This window comes from Trachemys scripta, chromosome 5 (assembly GCF_013100865.1).
Source record: "Trachemys scripta elegans isolate TJP31775 chromosome 5, CAS_Tse_1.0, whole genome shotgun sequence".
In the NCBI taxonomy this organism is placed as follows: Eukaryota; Metazoa; Chordata; order Testudines; family Emydidae; genus Trachemys; species Trachemys scripta.
The window spans coordinates 18916872-18934768 of NC_048302.1; the positions used below are offsets into that span (position 1 = coordinate 18916872).

The 17897-nt window shown below is 45.6% G+C and overlaps 1 protein-coding gene across 22 annotated transcripts in view; it reads right to left on the minus strand.

Moving 5' to 3' along the window:
- Positions 1-3909, minus strand: part of PDLIM5 (PDZ and LIM domain 5) — a 198906-nt gene extending 194997 nt beyond the window's left edge. For 5 of the 22 annotated variants that reach the window (XM_034772224.1, XM_034772231.1, XM_034772225.1 and 2 more), the window contains exon 1: positions 3723-3906. The gene's annotated coding sequence lies outside the window, so the exon portion shown is untranslated. Of the gene's footprint in view, positions 1-257; positions 363-1024; positions 1042-3722 lie in introns of those variants that run through there. The other 17 variants (XM_034772243.1, XM_034772240.1, XM_034772242.1 and 14 more) reach the window with 7 other exon arrangements.
- Positions 3910-17897: the final 13988 nt, after the last annotated feature.

Consider the following 17897-nt stretch of genomic DNA (forward strand, 5'->3'; position numbering starts at 1 on the left):
AATGACAAATTTTAAAGTCAAAGTTATTCAGAGAGAAAAATGTTCTCTTCTTGGCATTTTTTACCTACAGTTTAATGTACATCCAACCCCAATTTCCTATTAGGCACATACAGAAGAAATCAAAAAGAAATGCAAAAATTTATAACCACAGAAAGTTGTGTACAAATACCAAGGCAACTTCTTTAAACTAAGAAAGAGTATTTTTAAGGAATCTCAAGATTATTTCCCCACCTCCCCAAACAAGGATGAAGGATTACCTTTAAGAGGCACGCTGTGCACTTAATTTTGTTGCTCAGTGTCAAAGATAACAGCTTCAGCTACACCACATATAGGCAATATTACAATGACGTCTTAGATAGTAGCTGCCTTCTATTTTTATATATTTGAAGCGGGGAGGGAGAGAGAGTGCACACACTAAGGGGTGGATTACTGTAAGACTACACCAAATCACTGTAAGATTCCATAGTTAATACAGGAGATTTAAGGTGGAACTTCAGTCGAGTAGAAGAAAGTGTGTTTCAAATATTATCAAGTACGGCAAGAATTATTTTTCACTATACTTAGACTACAGGTGACTTATTTTTAAAGTAATAGATTTATGGATACTGTACTAATAAAAGAATTTCATTTCTATGGGAAGATTAATATCTGGGAAGTTCGACAAAATCTCTCACCAGAAATTTAACAATGCACTAAAGTCATTTCTTGAGGAAAAATAATGTAATTATATAGATTTCCAGATACACCTCACCAAAAAAAGAAAGGGCTAGCTGTTCAGCCTTGTTTCCCTGGGCCAAACTGTAAGAGTCTTATTCACACCAGTAGGTCCAGTTAACTAAATAAAAAGAAGAGCATTCGGGTAAGGCAGGCTAACAAGATAACCTTTAGAAACTACTCCTCCAAGCCAACAACAAAGATTGTTTCAGAACTGAGGCAGTTCTAGAACTACTTACACCCTCATGTCAGAAGCCACGAAAGGACCATGGCTCCCACTGAATTCTAGGACAGAACCTGGCTCACTTACATCTCCATCTCCTGTGCTCTCCTCCACATGTGACTATGTCTCCCTAGTTCAAAGATTCCTTCTCTTCCTTCCTTCCTTCCCACTCACCCACACAAAAGGGAATGTCCACAGAGTTTGAGATATGATCCTTATAGGACCTGCACACTAGTTCAAGCAAGAATTATTCTATGTACTAAACACTGAATCCCATATAAATATGCACTTTAGTTTACTAATGATTTTACTACCATATGAAAATGTTTTGGTCCCCCTAAAGTAATCACACTAAAATTATAAGCTATCACAAATTAATGACTGTGGAAAAAGGAACCTTATCTAATGCATCCGAAGAAGTGGGCTGTAGTCCACGAAAGCTTATGCTCTAATAAATTTGTTAGTCTCTAAAGTGCCACAAGTACTCCTGTTCTTCTTTTTGCGGATACAGACTAACACGGCTGCTACTCTGAAACCGACACCAGATTGTCTCTGATCACCAGTAAGAATTGACAAGATATTTTTTCCTAACTCAAAGCAAAAATTAAGCGTGTGAATAATTTTTCCTGCATGCGTTAAAAAGAGAAAGGAAGGGGGCAACTACCAAAAATCCAGGAAAAGATACAAAATAACCCAAAACTTACAGTAACTAACTGCAAAGGAAGGCATTTGGCATGGTAAGGTATAATGTGCTCTCTCCCCTCCTCCCACCCGCACTCTCCAGCTTTGAGCTTGCATTGAAACATCGGCATCTCATAAACTAGAGAACTTATTTGGGATATGGGGAAAGAGAACTAAAGAAGCACCCTAATAGATTTACTGATCTGTTTATGTCACCGTTAAAGATTCTATATCTGGTATGAAGGAGAGGTATCACCACCTGAATCGACAGAGCCCTGCAAATCCACGGATGCCCAATTTATATCTGTGGATGCAGATATCAGCAGACATGTTTGCAGATAAGCAGATGGATGCGTATCCAAATTTTAGATCTAGAGCCCAAATCCACGGTCCATGTTTGCATATTGGATGTGGATATAAATTTTGTACCCACGCAGGGGTCTATGAATTGACTTTGTCTCAGTGAAAACATTGCACAATGAACTAGCTAAGGGGTAAATTGTGAAACTCTCACTCATGTTGATGAGCGTTCGGTGAGCCTTCTTGTGTAAGTGCTCAACAATGGGTTTCACCATCTAATCATAAAGAAGTATGTATATCATTGCCCTCTGTTGGACAGAATCAGAATTGCTCAACCATAGGTCATACCTCCAATAGTGCTAATAGATAACATTATAGAGATGTATCAAAGGGGTAGCCGTGTTAGTCTGGATCTGTAAAAGCAGCAGAGAGTCCTGGGGCACCTTATAGACTAAGACATATTGGAGCATGAGCTTTTGTGGGTGTCACCCACAAAAGCTTATGCTCCAATACATCTGTTAGTCTATAAGGTGCCCCAGGACTCTTTGCTGGTATTATAGAGATGATATTTCAGCAGAAGTGGTCGAGGCCTGTGCTTCTGGGAAAATCTGGTGTTCTGCTGCAGTGAAGATCCCAGTGGCCCAAAAAGTGACATCTTAGACATATTTGTTATAGTATGAAACCATCAAAAAGGAGGTTTGGTTTTATATGTGCAGTCCCACGTCATCCACAGAATGCAGAAGATGCAGCATTAAACACCACACTACTTTTAAAAAAAGTACGTCTTGGCATACAAGTGAAACTGCTGGCTTTACTGTTCCTGTAGCTATCTAGTTACAAGAGTCCCCACAGGCAGGAGGAAATACATGGCTAGGATGATCAAACAATTACACGCCCTAAACCTGCCCAACCCAGCTCAGCTATGAATTTTCCTTTTCAAATCCTTTTTCTTCCTCTTGACCATTTTTGGTACTACTTTGTGCAACACTCTTGCATTTAAACACCAAAACAGAGAGCCTGAGGCGGGCGCAAGCCGGCATGGACACATGCACACACAGGCTTGCAGCGTTAGCACCTACAAAACAGGATTGACTCTGGTGTCCATTCTGTTTGGTTCTTTGAGTAGAGTTCTCGAAAGGAAAAAAACAAATCGGTTACACAGTAATTAGTATTAAGAGCTCGGTGTTTGTTGTTTCCCTTAAAAACAAACACCACTGTAGCGATTGCAAAAGGGATTTCGGGGGAGGACGGGGGGACCAAATAAATCGAAGTCGGTCGCGAAGTCAATAGCAATTCCAATCAACTCAACGGGACCCTCGTTTAGACACAGCCGCTTTTCCCTCCCGCTTCTCTTCGGAGTGACTCTCTCCTCCCCACATCTCCGGGGGGGTTTCTGACCTGCCCACCCTCCTGGGGGCCGCAGAGGGCAAGACACTGCCGCCCATGCCCCTCCGCGCTGCACCAGGCGCCTCCTCCCCCCGGCCGGGCACTGGGGGTGGGATATATCGCTCAGCAATAGATGTACTGCCGATGCTGCTCTCCGCCCCCGAGCTCGGCAGCCCGGCGCTGCACCGCGCCGTGCCGGGGGCGGCTCTGCCAGCCGGAGCCCCCCACCCCATGCACTGAGCTCCGGGAAGAGGAGGACACACTCCAGCAAGGAGCTGCCCCCGGCTCCTCTCGCAGGTGCCCCTCGCTCCAGCCCGGCTAGTTCTCAGCACCTGAGCGCCCAGCCGCCTCGGCCGGGACTCAGCGGCAAACGCCCCGGCGGCCCCTGCCCCGGCCGCGGCGCTCGGCACCTGCTCACCTGGGAGGCTGCAGCCGCCGCGCGGAGCCGAGAAGCACGGAGTTCGCAGCGCCTGTGAAAGGCTGGAGCTGCGTCCCGCGGGGCTTGTTTTCACTTCCGCCTCTCTCTGCTCCTCCCCCGCGGCCCAGGAGGGATGGGGAAGTTCGCCGCGCCGCAGCCGAGAAAGAAGAAAGCCCTGGCAGACTGCACGGGGGGGGCATCCAGGGGGAGGGTTAAAGGCCGGGACAGCTGAGCCAAAAGATTGCACATGCACAAACAAAGGCCCAGGCCTACAAGAAAGGGCAGCCACAGACCAATGAACGAGGCGAATAGGGTGCAGAGTATTGTTAACAGCCCAGTGCAAGTTCCCTTGCATGGCACCTCTCTGCTACAGCGATCCTGGGCGTGTGCCAGTACCTTGAATGATTTAAAAACCTCAGCATTCACCTGAGTATAAAAATCATGTAAATGATATGATATACAATAGCTACCTTGGAGAAAGATCCAGCAGTAATAAGACCAGTAACAGTCAGTAGCCATGTCTGTACTGCTAGTAGCAGCTGTAACACACTTAGGCCTGGTCTACACTACGACTTTAATTCGGATTTATCAGCTTTAATTCGAATTATCCCTGAAACCGTTCACACAATGACGCCATTTAATTCGATGTAAAGGGCCCTTTAAATCGATTTCTGTACTCCACCCCAACGAGCGGAGTAGCGCCAAAATCGATTTTAGCAATTCGAATTAGGGTTAGTGTGGCCGCAATTCGATGGTATTGGCCTCCAGGAGCTATCCCACAGTGCATCAGTGTGACCGCTCTGGACAGCAATCCGAACTCGGATGCACTGGCCAGGTAGACAGGAAAAGCCCCGCGAACATTTGAACTTCATTTCCTGTTTGCCCAGCGTGGAGAGCACAGGTGACCACAGATACCTCATCAGCACAGGTAACCATGCAGGCTGATAATCGAAAAAGAGCACCAGCATGGACCGTGAGGGAGGTACTGGATCTGATCGCTGTATGGGGAGAGGATTCAGTGCTTGCAGAACTTCGTTCTAAAAGACGAAATGCAAAAACTTTTGAAAAAATTTCCAAGGGCATGATGGAGAGAGGCCACAATAGGGACTCTGAGCAGTGCCGCGTGAAGGTCAAGGCGCTCAGACAAGCCTATCAAAAAACAAAGGAGGCAAACGGTCGCTCCGGGTCAGAGCCGCGGACATGCCGCTACTACGCCGAGCTGCATGCAATTCTAGGGGGGGCTGCCACCACTACCCCACCTTTGTTCGTGGATTCTGGGTCAGGGATAGTTTCGACGCCTGAGGATTCTGCCGATGGGGTAGAGGAGGAGGAGGAGGAGGAGGATGAGCTTGCAGAGAGCACACAGCACTCCCTTCTCCCCAACAGCCAGGATCTTTTTATCACCCCGACTGAAGTACCCTCCCAAGCCAGTACCCAAGACTCTGACCCCATGGAAGGGACCTCAGGTGAGTTTACCTTTTAAAATATAAAACTTGTTTTAAAAGCAAACGGTTTTTAATGATTACTTTGCCTGACTTTGCATTCGCGGTCAGTTCAGCTACTGGAAAAGTCTGTAGCTACTGGAAAAGTCTGTTAACGTGTATGGGGATGGAGCGGAAATCCTCCAGGGACATCTCAATGAAGCTCTCCTGGAGGTACTCTGAAAGCCTTGCCAGAAGGTTTCTGGGCAGTGCATCTTTATTCCCTCCTCCATGGTAGGACACTTGACCACGCCATGCTTGCAGCAAGTAATCTGGTATCATTGCCTGACAAAGCCTGGCAGCGTATGGTCCCGGTGTTTGCTGGCATTCAAGCAACATCCGTTCTTTATCTTGTTGTGTAATCCTCAGGAGAGTGATATCACTCCTGGTAACCTGGTTGAAATACGGGAACTTAATTAAGGGGACAGAGGTGGCCGTTCCTACTGGGCTGTTTGCCTGTGGCGGAAAATAAATCCTTCCCTGCAGTTAGCCAAGCGCAGATGGGAAATTGGCCCTGAGTTTTTCGCGTTTGGCTAGCAGGGATCTTCCCTGTTACCAGCCACGCGGTGGGGGGAGGGTACCGTGATCATCCCAGAGAATTTTCTGGTGCTGCTGAATGTTAACAGAAAAACCGCAGCACTCTACTTGCCTGAAGGGGCCCAGACAAGCCCCACCACACTGCCCCCCCCGCCCCAACTGGCTGAGATTGGCCAGGCTTCTGCAGCACTCTACAAGCTATGCTTTGTATGTTGGAAAGCACGGCGCAGAAGCTTACCATGGCCGCATGCAAGCCGAATTCAGTTGCCCAGACCTGTGATTGATCTCTAGCAGCAAAGCCACAGGCACTCAGCATTAAGAGGCAAAATGCGACCTTGCACAGAAATCACATGTGCTATGTAATGTGAACAGTGTTGGTCACCGTGAAAGAGTATAAGCATTGTTCTGCAAAATGTAGCTTTTAAAACAATTCTCTCTTTTTTCCCCTCCCTACAGCAGCTGCAAATTCCTCAAGCCTCCCTCCTCCATCCCGAAGGTTATCACAGATAAGGCGTCGTAAGAAGAAGACGCGGGAGGACATGTTTTCTGAAATTATGCAATCCAGCAGGAGTGACAGAGCTCATCTGAATGAGTGGAAGGAAACAGTTTCAAAGTATAGGAAAGAAGTCAGTGAACGTGAGGAGAGGAGGGACCAACGTGAGGAGAGGAGGGACCAACGTGAGGAGAGATGGCAGCAGGAAGACCAGAGGATGAAGGATGCAACGCTGGGGCTGCTCCGGCGTCTGGTGGAGGTTCAGGAACGGCTGCTGGAAAACAGACTGCCGCTTCAGCCCCTGTTCCACCCTCCCCCCTCCCCATGTTCCGTATCCTCCTCACCCAGACGTGTAAGAACGCGGGGGGGGAGGCTCCGTACACCTTCCCATTCCACCCCCGTAGACGGCCCAAGCAAAAGGCTGTCATTTTTTTTAACCTTTTCTTTGTGGCTTTTTCCTTCCCAGCAATCCTCCTCCCAAATACCACCCGGGTTCCCTCCCTCTTTTTCTAATCTATTAATAAAGAATAAATGATTTTTAAATGATAGTGACTTTATTTGGTTTGAAAGAAAGCTGGGGGAAGGGGCAGGGTGGGTTCCTTACAGAAAATTAGTCAGTAAAGGGGGAGGGTTTTCATGAAGGAGAAACAAACAGATATTTCACACTGTAGCCTGGCCAGCCATGAAACTGGTTTTCAAAGCTTCTCTGATGCACAGCGCTTCATAGTGTGATCTTCTAATCGCCCTGGTGTCTGGCTGCGCGTAATCAGCAGCCAGGCGATTTGCCTCAGCCTCCCACCCCGCCATAAAGGTCTCCCCCTTACTTTCACAGAGATTGTGGAGCACACAGCAAGCAGAAATAACAATGGGGAGATTTCTTTGGCTGAGGTCAGAGCGAGTCAATAATGAACGCCAGCGACCTTTTAAACGGCCAAATGCACATTCTACCACCATTCTGCACTTGCTTAGCCTGTAGTTAAACAGCTCCTGACTCCTGTCCAGGCTGCCTGTGTATGGCTTCATAAGCCATGGCATTAAGGGGTAGGCTGGGTCCCCAAGAATAACTATGGGCATTTCAACATCCCCAACGGTTATTTTCTGGTCCGGAAAGTAAGTCCCTTGCTGCAGCCCTTTAAACAGCGTAGTGTTCCTGAAGACGCGAGCGTCATGAACCCTTCCCGCCCAGCCCGCGTTGATGTTGGTGAAACGTCCCTTGTGATCCACAAGTGCTTGCAGCACCATTGAAAAGTACCCCTTGCGGTTTATGTACTCGGTGGCTTGGTGCTCCGGTGCCAAGATAGGGATATGGGTTCCGTCTATTGCCCCACCACAGTTAGGGAATCCCATTGCAGCAAAACCATCCACTATAGCCTGCACATTTCCCAGAGTCACTAACTTTCGTAGCAGCACCTGAGTGATTGCTTTGGCTACTTGCATCACAGCAGCCCCCACAGTAGATTTGCCCACTCCAAATTGATTCCCGACTGACCGGTAGCTGTCTGGCGTTGCAAGCTTCCACAGGGCTATCGCCACGCGCTTCTCAACTGTGAGGGCTGCTCTCATCTTGGTATTCTGGCGTTTCAGGGCAGGGGACAGCAAGTCACAAAGTTCCATGAAAGTGCCCTTACGCATGCGAAAGTTCCGCAGCCACTGGGAATCGTCCCAGACCTGCAACACTATGCGGTCCCACCAGTCTGTGCTTGTTTCCCTTGCCCAGAATCGGCGTTCCATGGATAGAATCTGCCCCATTAACAACATGATCTCCAAAGCACCGGGGCCTGTGGTTTCACTGAATTCTGTGTCCGTGTCCGTGTCCATGTCCTCATCATGCTTGTCGCTGCGCTGCCGCCGCCGCTGCCTCCTCTCCTCGTTTTTCTGGTCCTGGCTGAGCATAAACTCCACGAGAACGCGCGAGGTGGTTACAATATTCATGAGTGCTGTCTTGACCTCAGCGGGATCCATGCTTGCCGTGGTATGGAGTCTGCAGTGTTCACCCACCCAGGAAAAAAGGCGCGAAAATGGTTGTCTGCCGTCCGTTGCTTTCATGCAGGGAGGGAGGGAGGGAGGGAGGAAGTGAGGCTATACCCAGAACCACCTGCGACGATGTTTTTTGTCCCATCAGGCACTGGGATCTTAACCCACAATCCCAATGGGCGCGGGAGACTGCGGGAACTATGGGATAGCTATGGAATTGCTACCCACAGTGCAACGGTGCAGAAATCGACGCTAGCCCCGGTACTTGGACGCACACCACCGAATTACTGTGCTAGTGTGGCCGCACTCATTTCGACTTTATACAACCTGTTTTTCAAATCCGAATTATCTAAATTCGGATTAATCCCGTAGTGTAGACATACCCTTAGGCTGGAATCCTCAGGCAGGTGACTGAGTTGTGCTAGGCATCGCCAGGTAAAAGTACACAAGTGACGGGCAGTTGTGCCCACCCTCTCCCAATACTGGAGCCAGCTTGAGGTGGGGGGGGCCAGTTCTGCCAGGAGCCAAAGATCACCAGAAATTGTCCCTGAGCTGCTTCCCTTGCCCTGGCATGCCCACAACACTGTAGCCATAGCTAGTTCCAGACACCCCCCTGAAATTCTCCTATGCTGGGCAGAACAAAGGGCTAAGTATGCATTTAATAGACTGAGATTGATAATCCAGCTCTTTTCATCTTCAAAGCACTGTACAGATATTAAACACTATTTCTGAGTAAGAATTCTATATTTTATAGCAGGAGAAACTGAGTCAGACAAGTTAAGTGATTAAGTCCCAGGTGCAATAGAAGTGATTGACAAAGTCAGGGTAAGAACTGGAAAAGTTCTGGCTGTTAGACCCATCTTTCAACCACTGGAGGTATGCCTGTTGAGTATGTTTGTGTGTACAGGCAGCTAGCTCTTATATTCACATATGTACAATAATTCTCCCCCTCTTTTTGAATGTAAACCTTACAGCCTCACTTGTAAGAGTATTTATGCTCTATGGGGACTATCAGCATTAGAACTCACTGCCTCTTGTGGTCTGAAAGACAACAGAACTGCCTCCCCCCCCCTGCAGAAAAGTGGATTGCTCAATCATTTACCAAACTTTTAGGAAAGGAAAAGTCCCATAAAGGCTAGGATTTTTAGGGTGGAGCGAACTGAGTTAAGCTCTAGTTAGTTACTTCTTACTGTGGAAGTGAGGAGAAGCTGCCAGGGGAGTTTTAATTTGTTTTTATTTGCTTTAGTTTTTTTAAAAATCTGTGGCAAAAACACCTAGAGACTGGGGTAGAAGAAATGTATTTGTTAACAGTAAAGAGAATTACAGTGAAAATGACTTGCAAAAGAAAAGATTTATCCAATTAAACAGTTATGCTAAATAATGTACAATTAGAGTTCACCTTGCAGCATCAGGGCCAAGTTAAGGCTCCCGTTAAATACAGATATTAACTTTACTGGGGGTGTGCATGGACCCAGGGGCCACCTGCAATCTTGCAAGCTACTCCCACTCCCCACCTTCAGAGGTTTTTACTTTGGCAAGAGCTGTAGCACTGAGGCGTGTGTCTTGTTTAACTTGACTTGGTAATCTTCATTTTTTTCCCCTCCACTGTGAAAGTTTTTATATAGCTGGACTGGACTGCTCTTTCAGTCATGGTTCCTCTCAACCCAACCTCTCCCTCCCCCCCGCCCCCAATTAAGCATCTCTATTCAACCTAAAAGAAAATCTCTTTTGCACGCAGAGACAAGCTCCATCACATGATTGTTAGTTCAGGGAGGTAAAAGTTCCCCATAACAATGATTTTTCATTCTGTCACAAGGTTTTTAGGTCACTTTCATGCTGTTTTATTTATAAGCTTGAAAAGAGCTTGGCACTATGCCTCCTGCAAATGTCACTCATTACATCCCCAAGCACATGAAGTCCCATCCAGCTCTGAAATATATCAAGGTAGTGCAAAGCCTGAGGGTCCTGTTTGACTTTGCACTTAGCCTAGAATATCATATAGCCTCATTAATGAAAAATACCCTTGTCCATTTGCAGTTTACTAGGAAACTTCAGCCTTTCCTCCCAGAGGAGCATATGGCCCCAACTATCCATGCATTCATCACTTCCATCTGAATTACTAGAACAGCATAGCTGGGGGCTGCAGGGGGAAGTTACTCGAGGCTGTTGCCAATACACAACAATGAGAGTCTGCCTCCTCAGAGGTGCTGCTATAACCACATGATCCTTGTACAGACAGATGTTCATCCAACCCGTTCTTAACCTCCCGTCATGGGGATGGCACAACCTCTCATGGAAGTCTATGCTAGAGCTTAACCACTCTGTTGTGACAGATATTAAGAAAAACTAACTGAAATCTCTTTTGCGGCAAATTTCTCTTGCAACTTAGGCCAGCTTGTTGGCATTTGTATATTTTATAAGTATACTCTCCACTCCATTATCCAAGTCATTGATGAAAATATTTACTAGTGTCAGACAGGACCAGCCCCTGCAGAACCCCACTCCATAAAGTGGGAGGATATGACAGCAAGCCATTGGTAACTACTCTTGGAGTAGTCTTTCAAACAGTTGTGCCCCTACCTCAAAGTAATTTCATTTAGACCACATTTTCCTAGGGTGCTTATGAGAATGTCATGAGAGACTATCAAAAAGCCTTACTAAAAGTCAAGGTATAGCACATCTGCTTCCCCACATCCACTAGGACAGTAACCCTGTCAATGAAGGAAATTAGATTGGTTTGGTATGGTATGAAGTGTTCTTGACAAATCCATGCTGGCTATTCCTTGTAAGCATCTGGAGAATAAGAGGGTTATAAACTGATTTAATCAGTTGTTGCAGTACCTTTCCAGGTATCAATGTTAAGGTAACTGTTCTATAATTCTCTGTTCTGCTTTTTAAGCAGAAGTACAATTTTTGCCCTTCTCCAGTCTTTTAGGACCCCACCTGTCCTCCAAGAGTTTTCAAATGTGCTGGGGGTGGTTTTCCCCCTGCCACCCCACAAACCTTGGGCACAGCTGCCACCCCTGCCCAGAGGCTTGGGAATCCCCCTCACCCATGGAGGCTAGGGGCCTGCATAAGGCACCACAATGTCAAGGGGGAACCCAGGCAGGTCCTGTTTGACAGCCCCCCCACAGATTCCCCAACCCCTGGTTGACAACAACCGCAATAGAAAACCATGACAGATTAGCAGCTCTGGTTATGAAATGATCTAGTGGCATACACACACAAATGATGCACTGCAGAATACTTACTAGCAAATCATTTATTGTTCTAGTCATACAGGCTGTATCAACACTTCCAGTTTTAGTTTCTATTTTTGAAACTAGGTTTGATGTAATTTAAAATCATAGGCTAGCACTGACTTTCAGTCCAGAAAGAACTTCTCTTTAAAGAATCTAGGACTTAACAGCACTCTTGCCAATCCCAAGCATTCAATAAATAAAAAAAAATAAATAAGTCAGGCCCTCAAAAATAGTGAGATTTGTTTAAAAGTCAGTAGAGCTTTAAAATTTTAGTTCTTATTGCTGAATTTGCCTTCTGGTTTTTGAGCCTTTAGGTTTTTTCCAAGCTTTTCTCCACAAGCCTGAAGACTAGGGAAAAAAACAAACAAAACCAAACCAAAGAAAACAAAACTTACTTCTACTTGGAAAACAAAAGCTGAGGTCCTTATGTAATCACATGACACCAGGAACTGGGTCTTTAAGAAAAAGCCTAATATCACAAGACTAGCAATAAAATTGGAAGTGGCAACATTGTAAGAGTGAGTTTTGCAGGTCTGTGTCGCTGCAAGTTAAATAGGGAAAATTCAGTACAACAAAATAAGTTTTATTGTGTATAGTTTCATACCAACCATATCCTGGAATACTTCACTGAATTAAAAAAAATGCACACACAAAAATGGCCAATATATGGTTTTATAGTCAGGAGAAATCTCTGTACTTAAGGTTGTGAGCATATTTCCATTACCAGGCTAATTTTGCCCAATCCACCTAAAACCTACCAAACATGTCCTTTCTGCTTCAGATATAGCATGTATGTGGCCAAACCTTGGACAAATTCGAAGTGTTTGATATATGGATGTTAATTTGATTTCAGTTGTGTTTTGGAAATCTGACACTTGTGCCATGGCAAATTGTAAACTTGTTTGACTTGGAATCACTTGATATTTTCTTTTCATTTTTTAAAGAAGTGCAGCTCACTGTTTTTGATGGTATTCATTGCTGAATTAAGAAAATTTGTACACACCATCAAGCTACAATATTCCTTGGCAAAGCAGGGATTTCCTGATGCCTGAAGAAATTTAGGGCAGCTGATTAAGTGGTCTGGTACAAAACAGTAACAGAAAGTGCCAGGATCTGACCCTTTAATTTAGTTTGGCCCACACAATCCACTTATGAAGCGGCAAACACATTATTCCTGTTTCCACAGACTCTAGGTCTGACAAAGTCATGGTCAGAACTGATCTACTTGCCTTTATGCTCCTGTCTCATATCTGCCTTTCCTGTGTGCTGTTCCCATCCCCCCCATGGGAACATCCCCCCCTTCTGGTGTGCGCTCATGGTGAACCCCTCCCCCCCGAAAGACAAAAAAGTTAATACCGCTAAAAGAAAAGTTGTGTCCTTCAATTGCCAGTGTAGACATAGCCTTAGTGCCTGCACCTTTAAAATAGGTTTTTCCATTTTTGACTTTCCCTCAAAATTCACTTTCTCCCATCCACTAGTCAGTCACTGGTGTCCAGTAAGCAGCAGTGAAGTCCACAGATAGAGAGGAAGACAGTTGCCATAAACAAAATAAATGAATAAGTTTGACCTGTCTCTTCTCTGCTCCTAAGCGGTCACTCACCTTTAATCCATCAGTGGCCATACTCCAAAAGCAATGCTCACCCACAGTGTTGTGTGCTGTTTTGTAGCCTCTTTGTTCCCTCCGCAGGTAACTATAGGGCACCGACTACTGTAATACTTAAGCAGCATTCTAGGATTAGTGAAATCCTGGCCCCAGTGAAGTCACTGGGAGTTTTGCCATTAACTTCAATGAGGTCAGGATTTCAACCTATGTTTTTAATATTTATATGGTACATAAGCCTAGGGAAAAATATCTATCCTTTTGCCTCATCCAAATGAGTAAGCTAATTGGAACTTGTAATCTTAGGGAATCCAGCAGGCATGCTGTGAGGATGTGCTTCAAACTAGATTTGTGTCTGTCAAGTTATATAACCTGCCATAAGATTTTTGCGGCCCCCATCACTCAAGTACCTGAACACCTCACAACCCCCCTGGAGGTATTATTCCCATTTTACAGGTGGGGAACTGAGTAAGTAACTTGTCCAAGGCCACAGGGAGTCTAGCAGAAGAGGGAACTGACCCTAGGTCTCCCAAGTCCCAGGCTAGCACCCTAACCACTGAATCATCCAGTCTCTCACTGAGGCATAGTTCTAGTCTATTCTTTTTTATAGCATGCTGAGGCAAGGAATAATATTCCAGCGTTAATCATATAGCATTCTTATCAGGGCCCTACATGTAACAAGAGTGAGTACTTCCATCCTCTCTTCCTAATCATAATCCCAGCTGGTTTGTTTTAACTTCCTTTCCCTTGGCAACAGGGAGTGGTTTATACATCTGTTTGTGGTGTGTTTTAATTATAATCCCCACTGAGGATGAGTTTGTTATAACTTGTACTTGGATGTTAATCCTGCCATATGCTAAGAACACTGATCATGAAGTGTCTTGTAGATCAACATCAGAATTTTCCTATTTACTTTTAAAAAAGCTAGTGCTATAACATGAGGTGAAGCTTTGTCTATAGTCCTTTACAATATAGACTACCCTGGGAAGAGAAAATGTACAAGCTGTAGCATGAAAACCACTCTGCTTGCAAATAGACAACAGTAACTTAATGTGGTTTAGACTAGAGTTGATACAAGCAGAGATGAATTTTTCAGTCAGAGAATGGATGAAGAATAACAATCATTTGAAAAGTTATTTGTAATTTATTAAGCACCAGCAGCATGCACAGCTCTGTACAAGCATGATGAAAGCACAGGGATAGAAAAGCAAATAAAAAACACAGGTAACAATGAAGGAACAGAAGCCAAAATTGGGAAAGATCATGCTAAAAGTATTTAGCTAAGGTAGATGTATTAGAGGCAGTAGGGCCTGATGGTAGGGAAGTTAAGGAACTACCTGAAGCAATCTCAGAACCATTAATTATCTGTGAGAAGTCCTGGAGGATGGGTGAGGTCCCAGCCAACAAGTGGCATTTTTGCCATTCTCCAATTTTTTTTAATATAAAGGGAAATAAGATTACTTGGGGAATTATAGACCAGTCAGCCTAACTTTAGTACCTGAAAAAAATACTAGAACAAATTAAATGATCAGTTTTTATATACTTGGAGTATAAGATAAGGAGTAGCCAAGAACAAATCATGCCAAACCAACCTAATTTCCTTCTTTGGCAGGGTTACTGGCCTAGTGGATTGGGAAAGCAGTAAATCTGATATGCCTTAATTTTATTAAGGTTTCTGACAGTCTCAGATGCTCTCATAAGCAAACTAGGGAAATGTGGTCTAGACTAAGTTGCCATAAAGGTAGGTGCATAAGTGGTTGAAAGAAAATACTCAAGAGTAGTTATGGTTCACTCTCAGTTTGGGAGAATGTATCTAGTGGGATCCTGAGGGGTCAGTCCTGGGTCTGGTACTGTTCAATATTTTCCTTAATGACTTGGATAATGGAGTGGAGAGTATACTTATAAAATTTGTCAATGACACCAAGCTGGGAGGGGTTGTAAGCACTTGGAGGACAAGATTAGAATTCAAGTGACCTTGATGAACTAAGGAAATGTCTGAAATCCAAGTGCAAAGTACTTCATTTTGGAAGGAAAAAAGTCTAATGCACAGCTAAAATAGAGAATAAATGGTTAGGTGGAAGTACTGCAGAAAAGGAATAGGGGTTATGGTGGATCACAAAATGAATACGAGTCAAGGCGATGCAGCTGCAAAAAAAGGGCTAATATTTTGGGAGTGTGTTAACAGAAGTGTCATGTATAAAAATACATGAAAGGTAGTTGTCCTGCTCTACTTGGCCCTGGTGAGGCCTCACCTGGAGCACTGTGTCCAATTCTGGATGCCACACTTTAGGTAACATGTGGACAAATTGGAAAGTGTCCAGTGAAGAGCAACAAAATGATAAAAGGTTTAGAAAACCTGACCTAGGAAGAAAGGTTTAAAAACCAGCTATATTTAATATTGAGAAGACAGACAACTGAGTGGGGATTTGAGTCTTCAAATATGTTAAGGGCTATTGTAAGTTTTCAATATCTAACCTAAATGTCCCTTTCTGCAATCTAAGCCCATAACTACTTTTGCCATCTCCAATGAGCATGGAGAATTGATCATCATTCTCTTTCTAACTATAAAGGCAGGCTTCCAAGAGGCTGTGGAATCCCCATCACTGTAAGTTGAACAGGTTGGACAAACACTTGTCAGGCTGTCTAGGTTAATTGGTCCTTCCTCAGCAGAGGGGCTGGATTGAGGACTTCAAGATCCCTTGCAGCCCTACATTTCTATGACTCTACTGTCCTAGCTTTGGAGAGCTTACCATCTTAGACACAGAAAGACAAGATGTATTTGTTGATTCCAAGGAAGAAATTACTTTTGATTTTTTAAAAAATCCTTAATCTGTTGTTTTTGGAGTATGTGCAAACATCTTGTGGAAGGAATGTCCTTTAAAAGGGGTTTGAATTAGTCTATCATATCCTAACCATCTTCTGTGACCTGAAAGTTCTTCCATACCTCAGGGCCAGCTTGGAAAAAGATACAAAGATGAAAGTGATAGACAAAGGGGAGGTGTAAATTGGCATTACTGGCTGAGATATTGGTAGTGCTGATAAGTCAAACATGCATTTAAGAAGCAAACTTTTTTAGGCTGAACTCAAAGCATTTGAATTTACTCATGTGCACCTTCATTTGATTGGACTGGATACCAGACCTATTTCTGAGCAAGCTAACTTAAGAAGCTGGCAAAGAGTTACATTGAAAGCCATGTGGCTTTGCTCTCAATATCCTAGATCCCTCTAAAAAGCACTTCTAGCACTTCAGTTCTGACACAGAACAGAATTGTCACTCGTTGCATTGATATTCTTGTCATGTGAGAAGGTGTATACTTTCACACATCTTGGTGGCTCTCTGCTTTACTGGATATCAACCTTGATACATGGAATTCTGCTCTCCCACCTTAGTGACATAGCAGAAGTTAAGAATTGGGTTGTCCACTAACAAGAAGATTCAGAGATAGTGCCAATCTTCTCATAGGTAATGCAGAGGATCACAGTGCACAACCCCTTTTCCACCTCATGACACAGATTTCCCATCCTGTTTAGCAATTATGTGATGCTACTAATTGAGATTATTAGACTCAAATGTCAAGACTACGGACACTGCCCAGCGCTATACCTACTTCATAAATACACAAGACACCATCTCCCAGTTCTGCCAATGCCAAAGAGGCATTTGCACCTAGGAGAAAGCCACAATCTCCCAGCATATGGCAGAGGTAATGATCTGGGGAAAGGGAAGCACTTCACTGAACTTGCCAGCACCACATGATCATCTTCACTGTCTTAAGGATTCTTCACTGTTCTGATAGGCTATTCCAACTGTAGCTGGCCAGAAGACTGCACTGCATCCTGGTAGACAAACTTGGCCATGGTGTTCCTCTCATTTGTGAGATGTAGAGATCACTGAAGCGCACTCTGACATTGGTGTTTCCATTTCTAGTTAACGCTTCTTTAGGTTTGGAGAGCAACCACTGACCTTACCAATACCAGCTATGTCTGTGCTTCCAAAGACTTGTGTTGTCTGAAGTTAAAACTGTACAACCACACTATATTGCTGAAACACTACATACAGGGGCGGCTCTAGACACCAGCTAAACAAGCAGGCGCTTGGGGCGACATAATGCAGGGGCCCCAGCTCAAACCTGAAGCAGCGTCCTGGGCTGGATCCTACACCACCCCGGGGGGGGGGGGGAGGAGGGGGCGGTAAACAGCTTGTTCTGCTGCCAGGGTGCGGCAGGGCAGGAAGACCGTTAAGTGGGGAGCGAGTCCCTGCTGCTCTCTCGTGGGTAGCAACCACCCCCGCCCCCAGGCATGAGCTGGTAGCACAGCCCTGCCCCAGCCGCAGAGGTTGGGCTGCTCCTCCTCGGCTTGTCCCCGCCTCTGCTGCTGCCTCCTCCTCCCCTCTGCGCCGCCTCTTGCCAGGGGAGGGGAGGAGCGGCAGCCCGGGCTGAGACGAACTCGTGCCAGGGCCAAGGCGAAGACCAAGGATGAGCGGGGCTGGGATCCAGCAGCAGCGCTAATTCCCAGCTGCAGAAGCAGCGGCAATGGGAGATGAATCCACCTCAGGCCAGATCTGCACTGAGGTAAGAGTCGGGCCGGGCGGGAGGGTCCCTGGGAAGCTTCTGCCTGCTGGAGACCCAGAGGCTGCCACCTCCCTTCCCAGCCCCGCACAGTACACCGGTGCCTCGATTCTCTTTCTGCGCCCCCTCCGCCCCCGCAAGGGGTGAGTGACTTGGCAGAGAGGGGCAGCATCTGTCCAGCAAGCCCAGCATCTCTTCCTTGGCTCCTCCAGCCCCAGAGCGCTCTCCGTTGCATGCCCCTGGGGCTCCCAGCTGGGCTGCCTCAATGCTGGGGAAAACA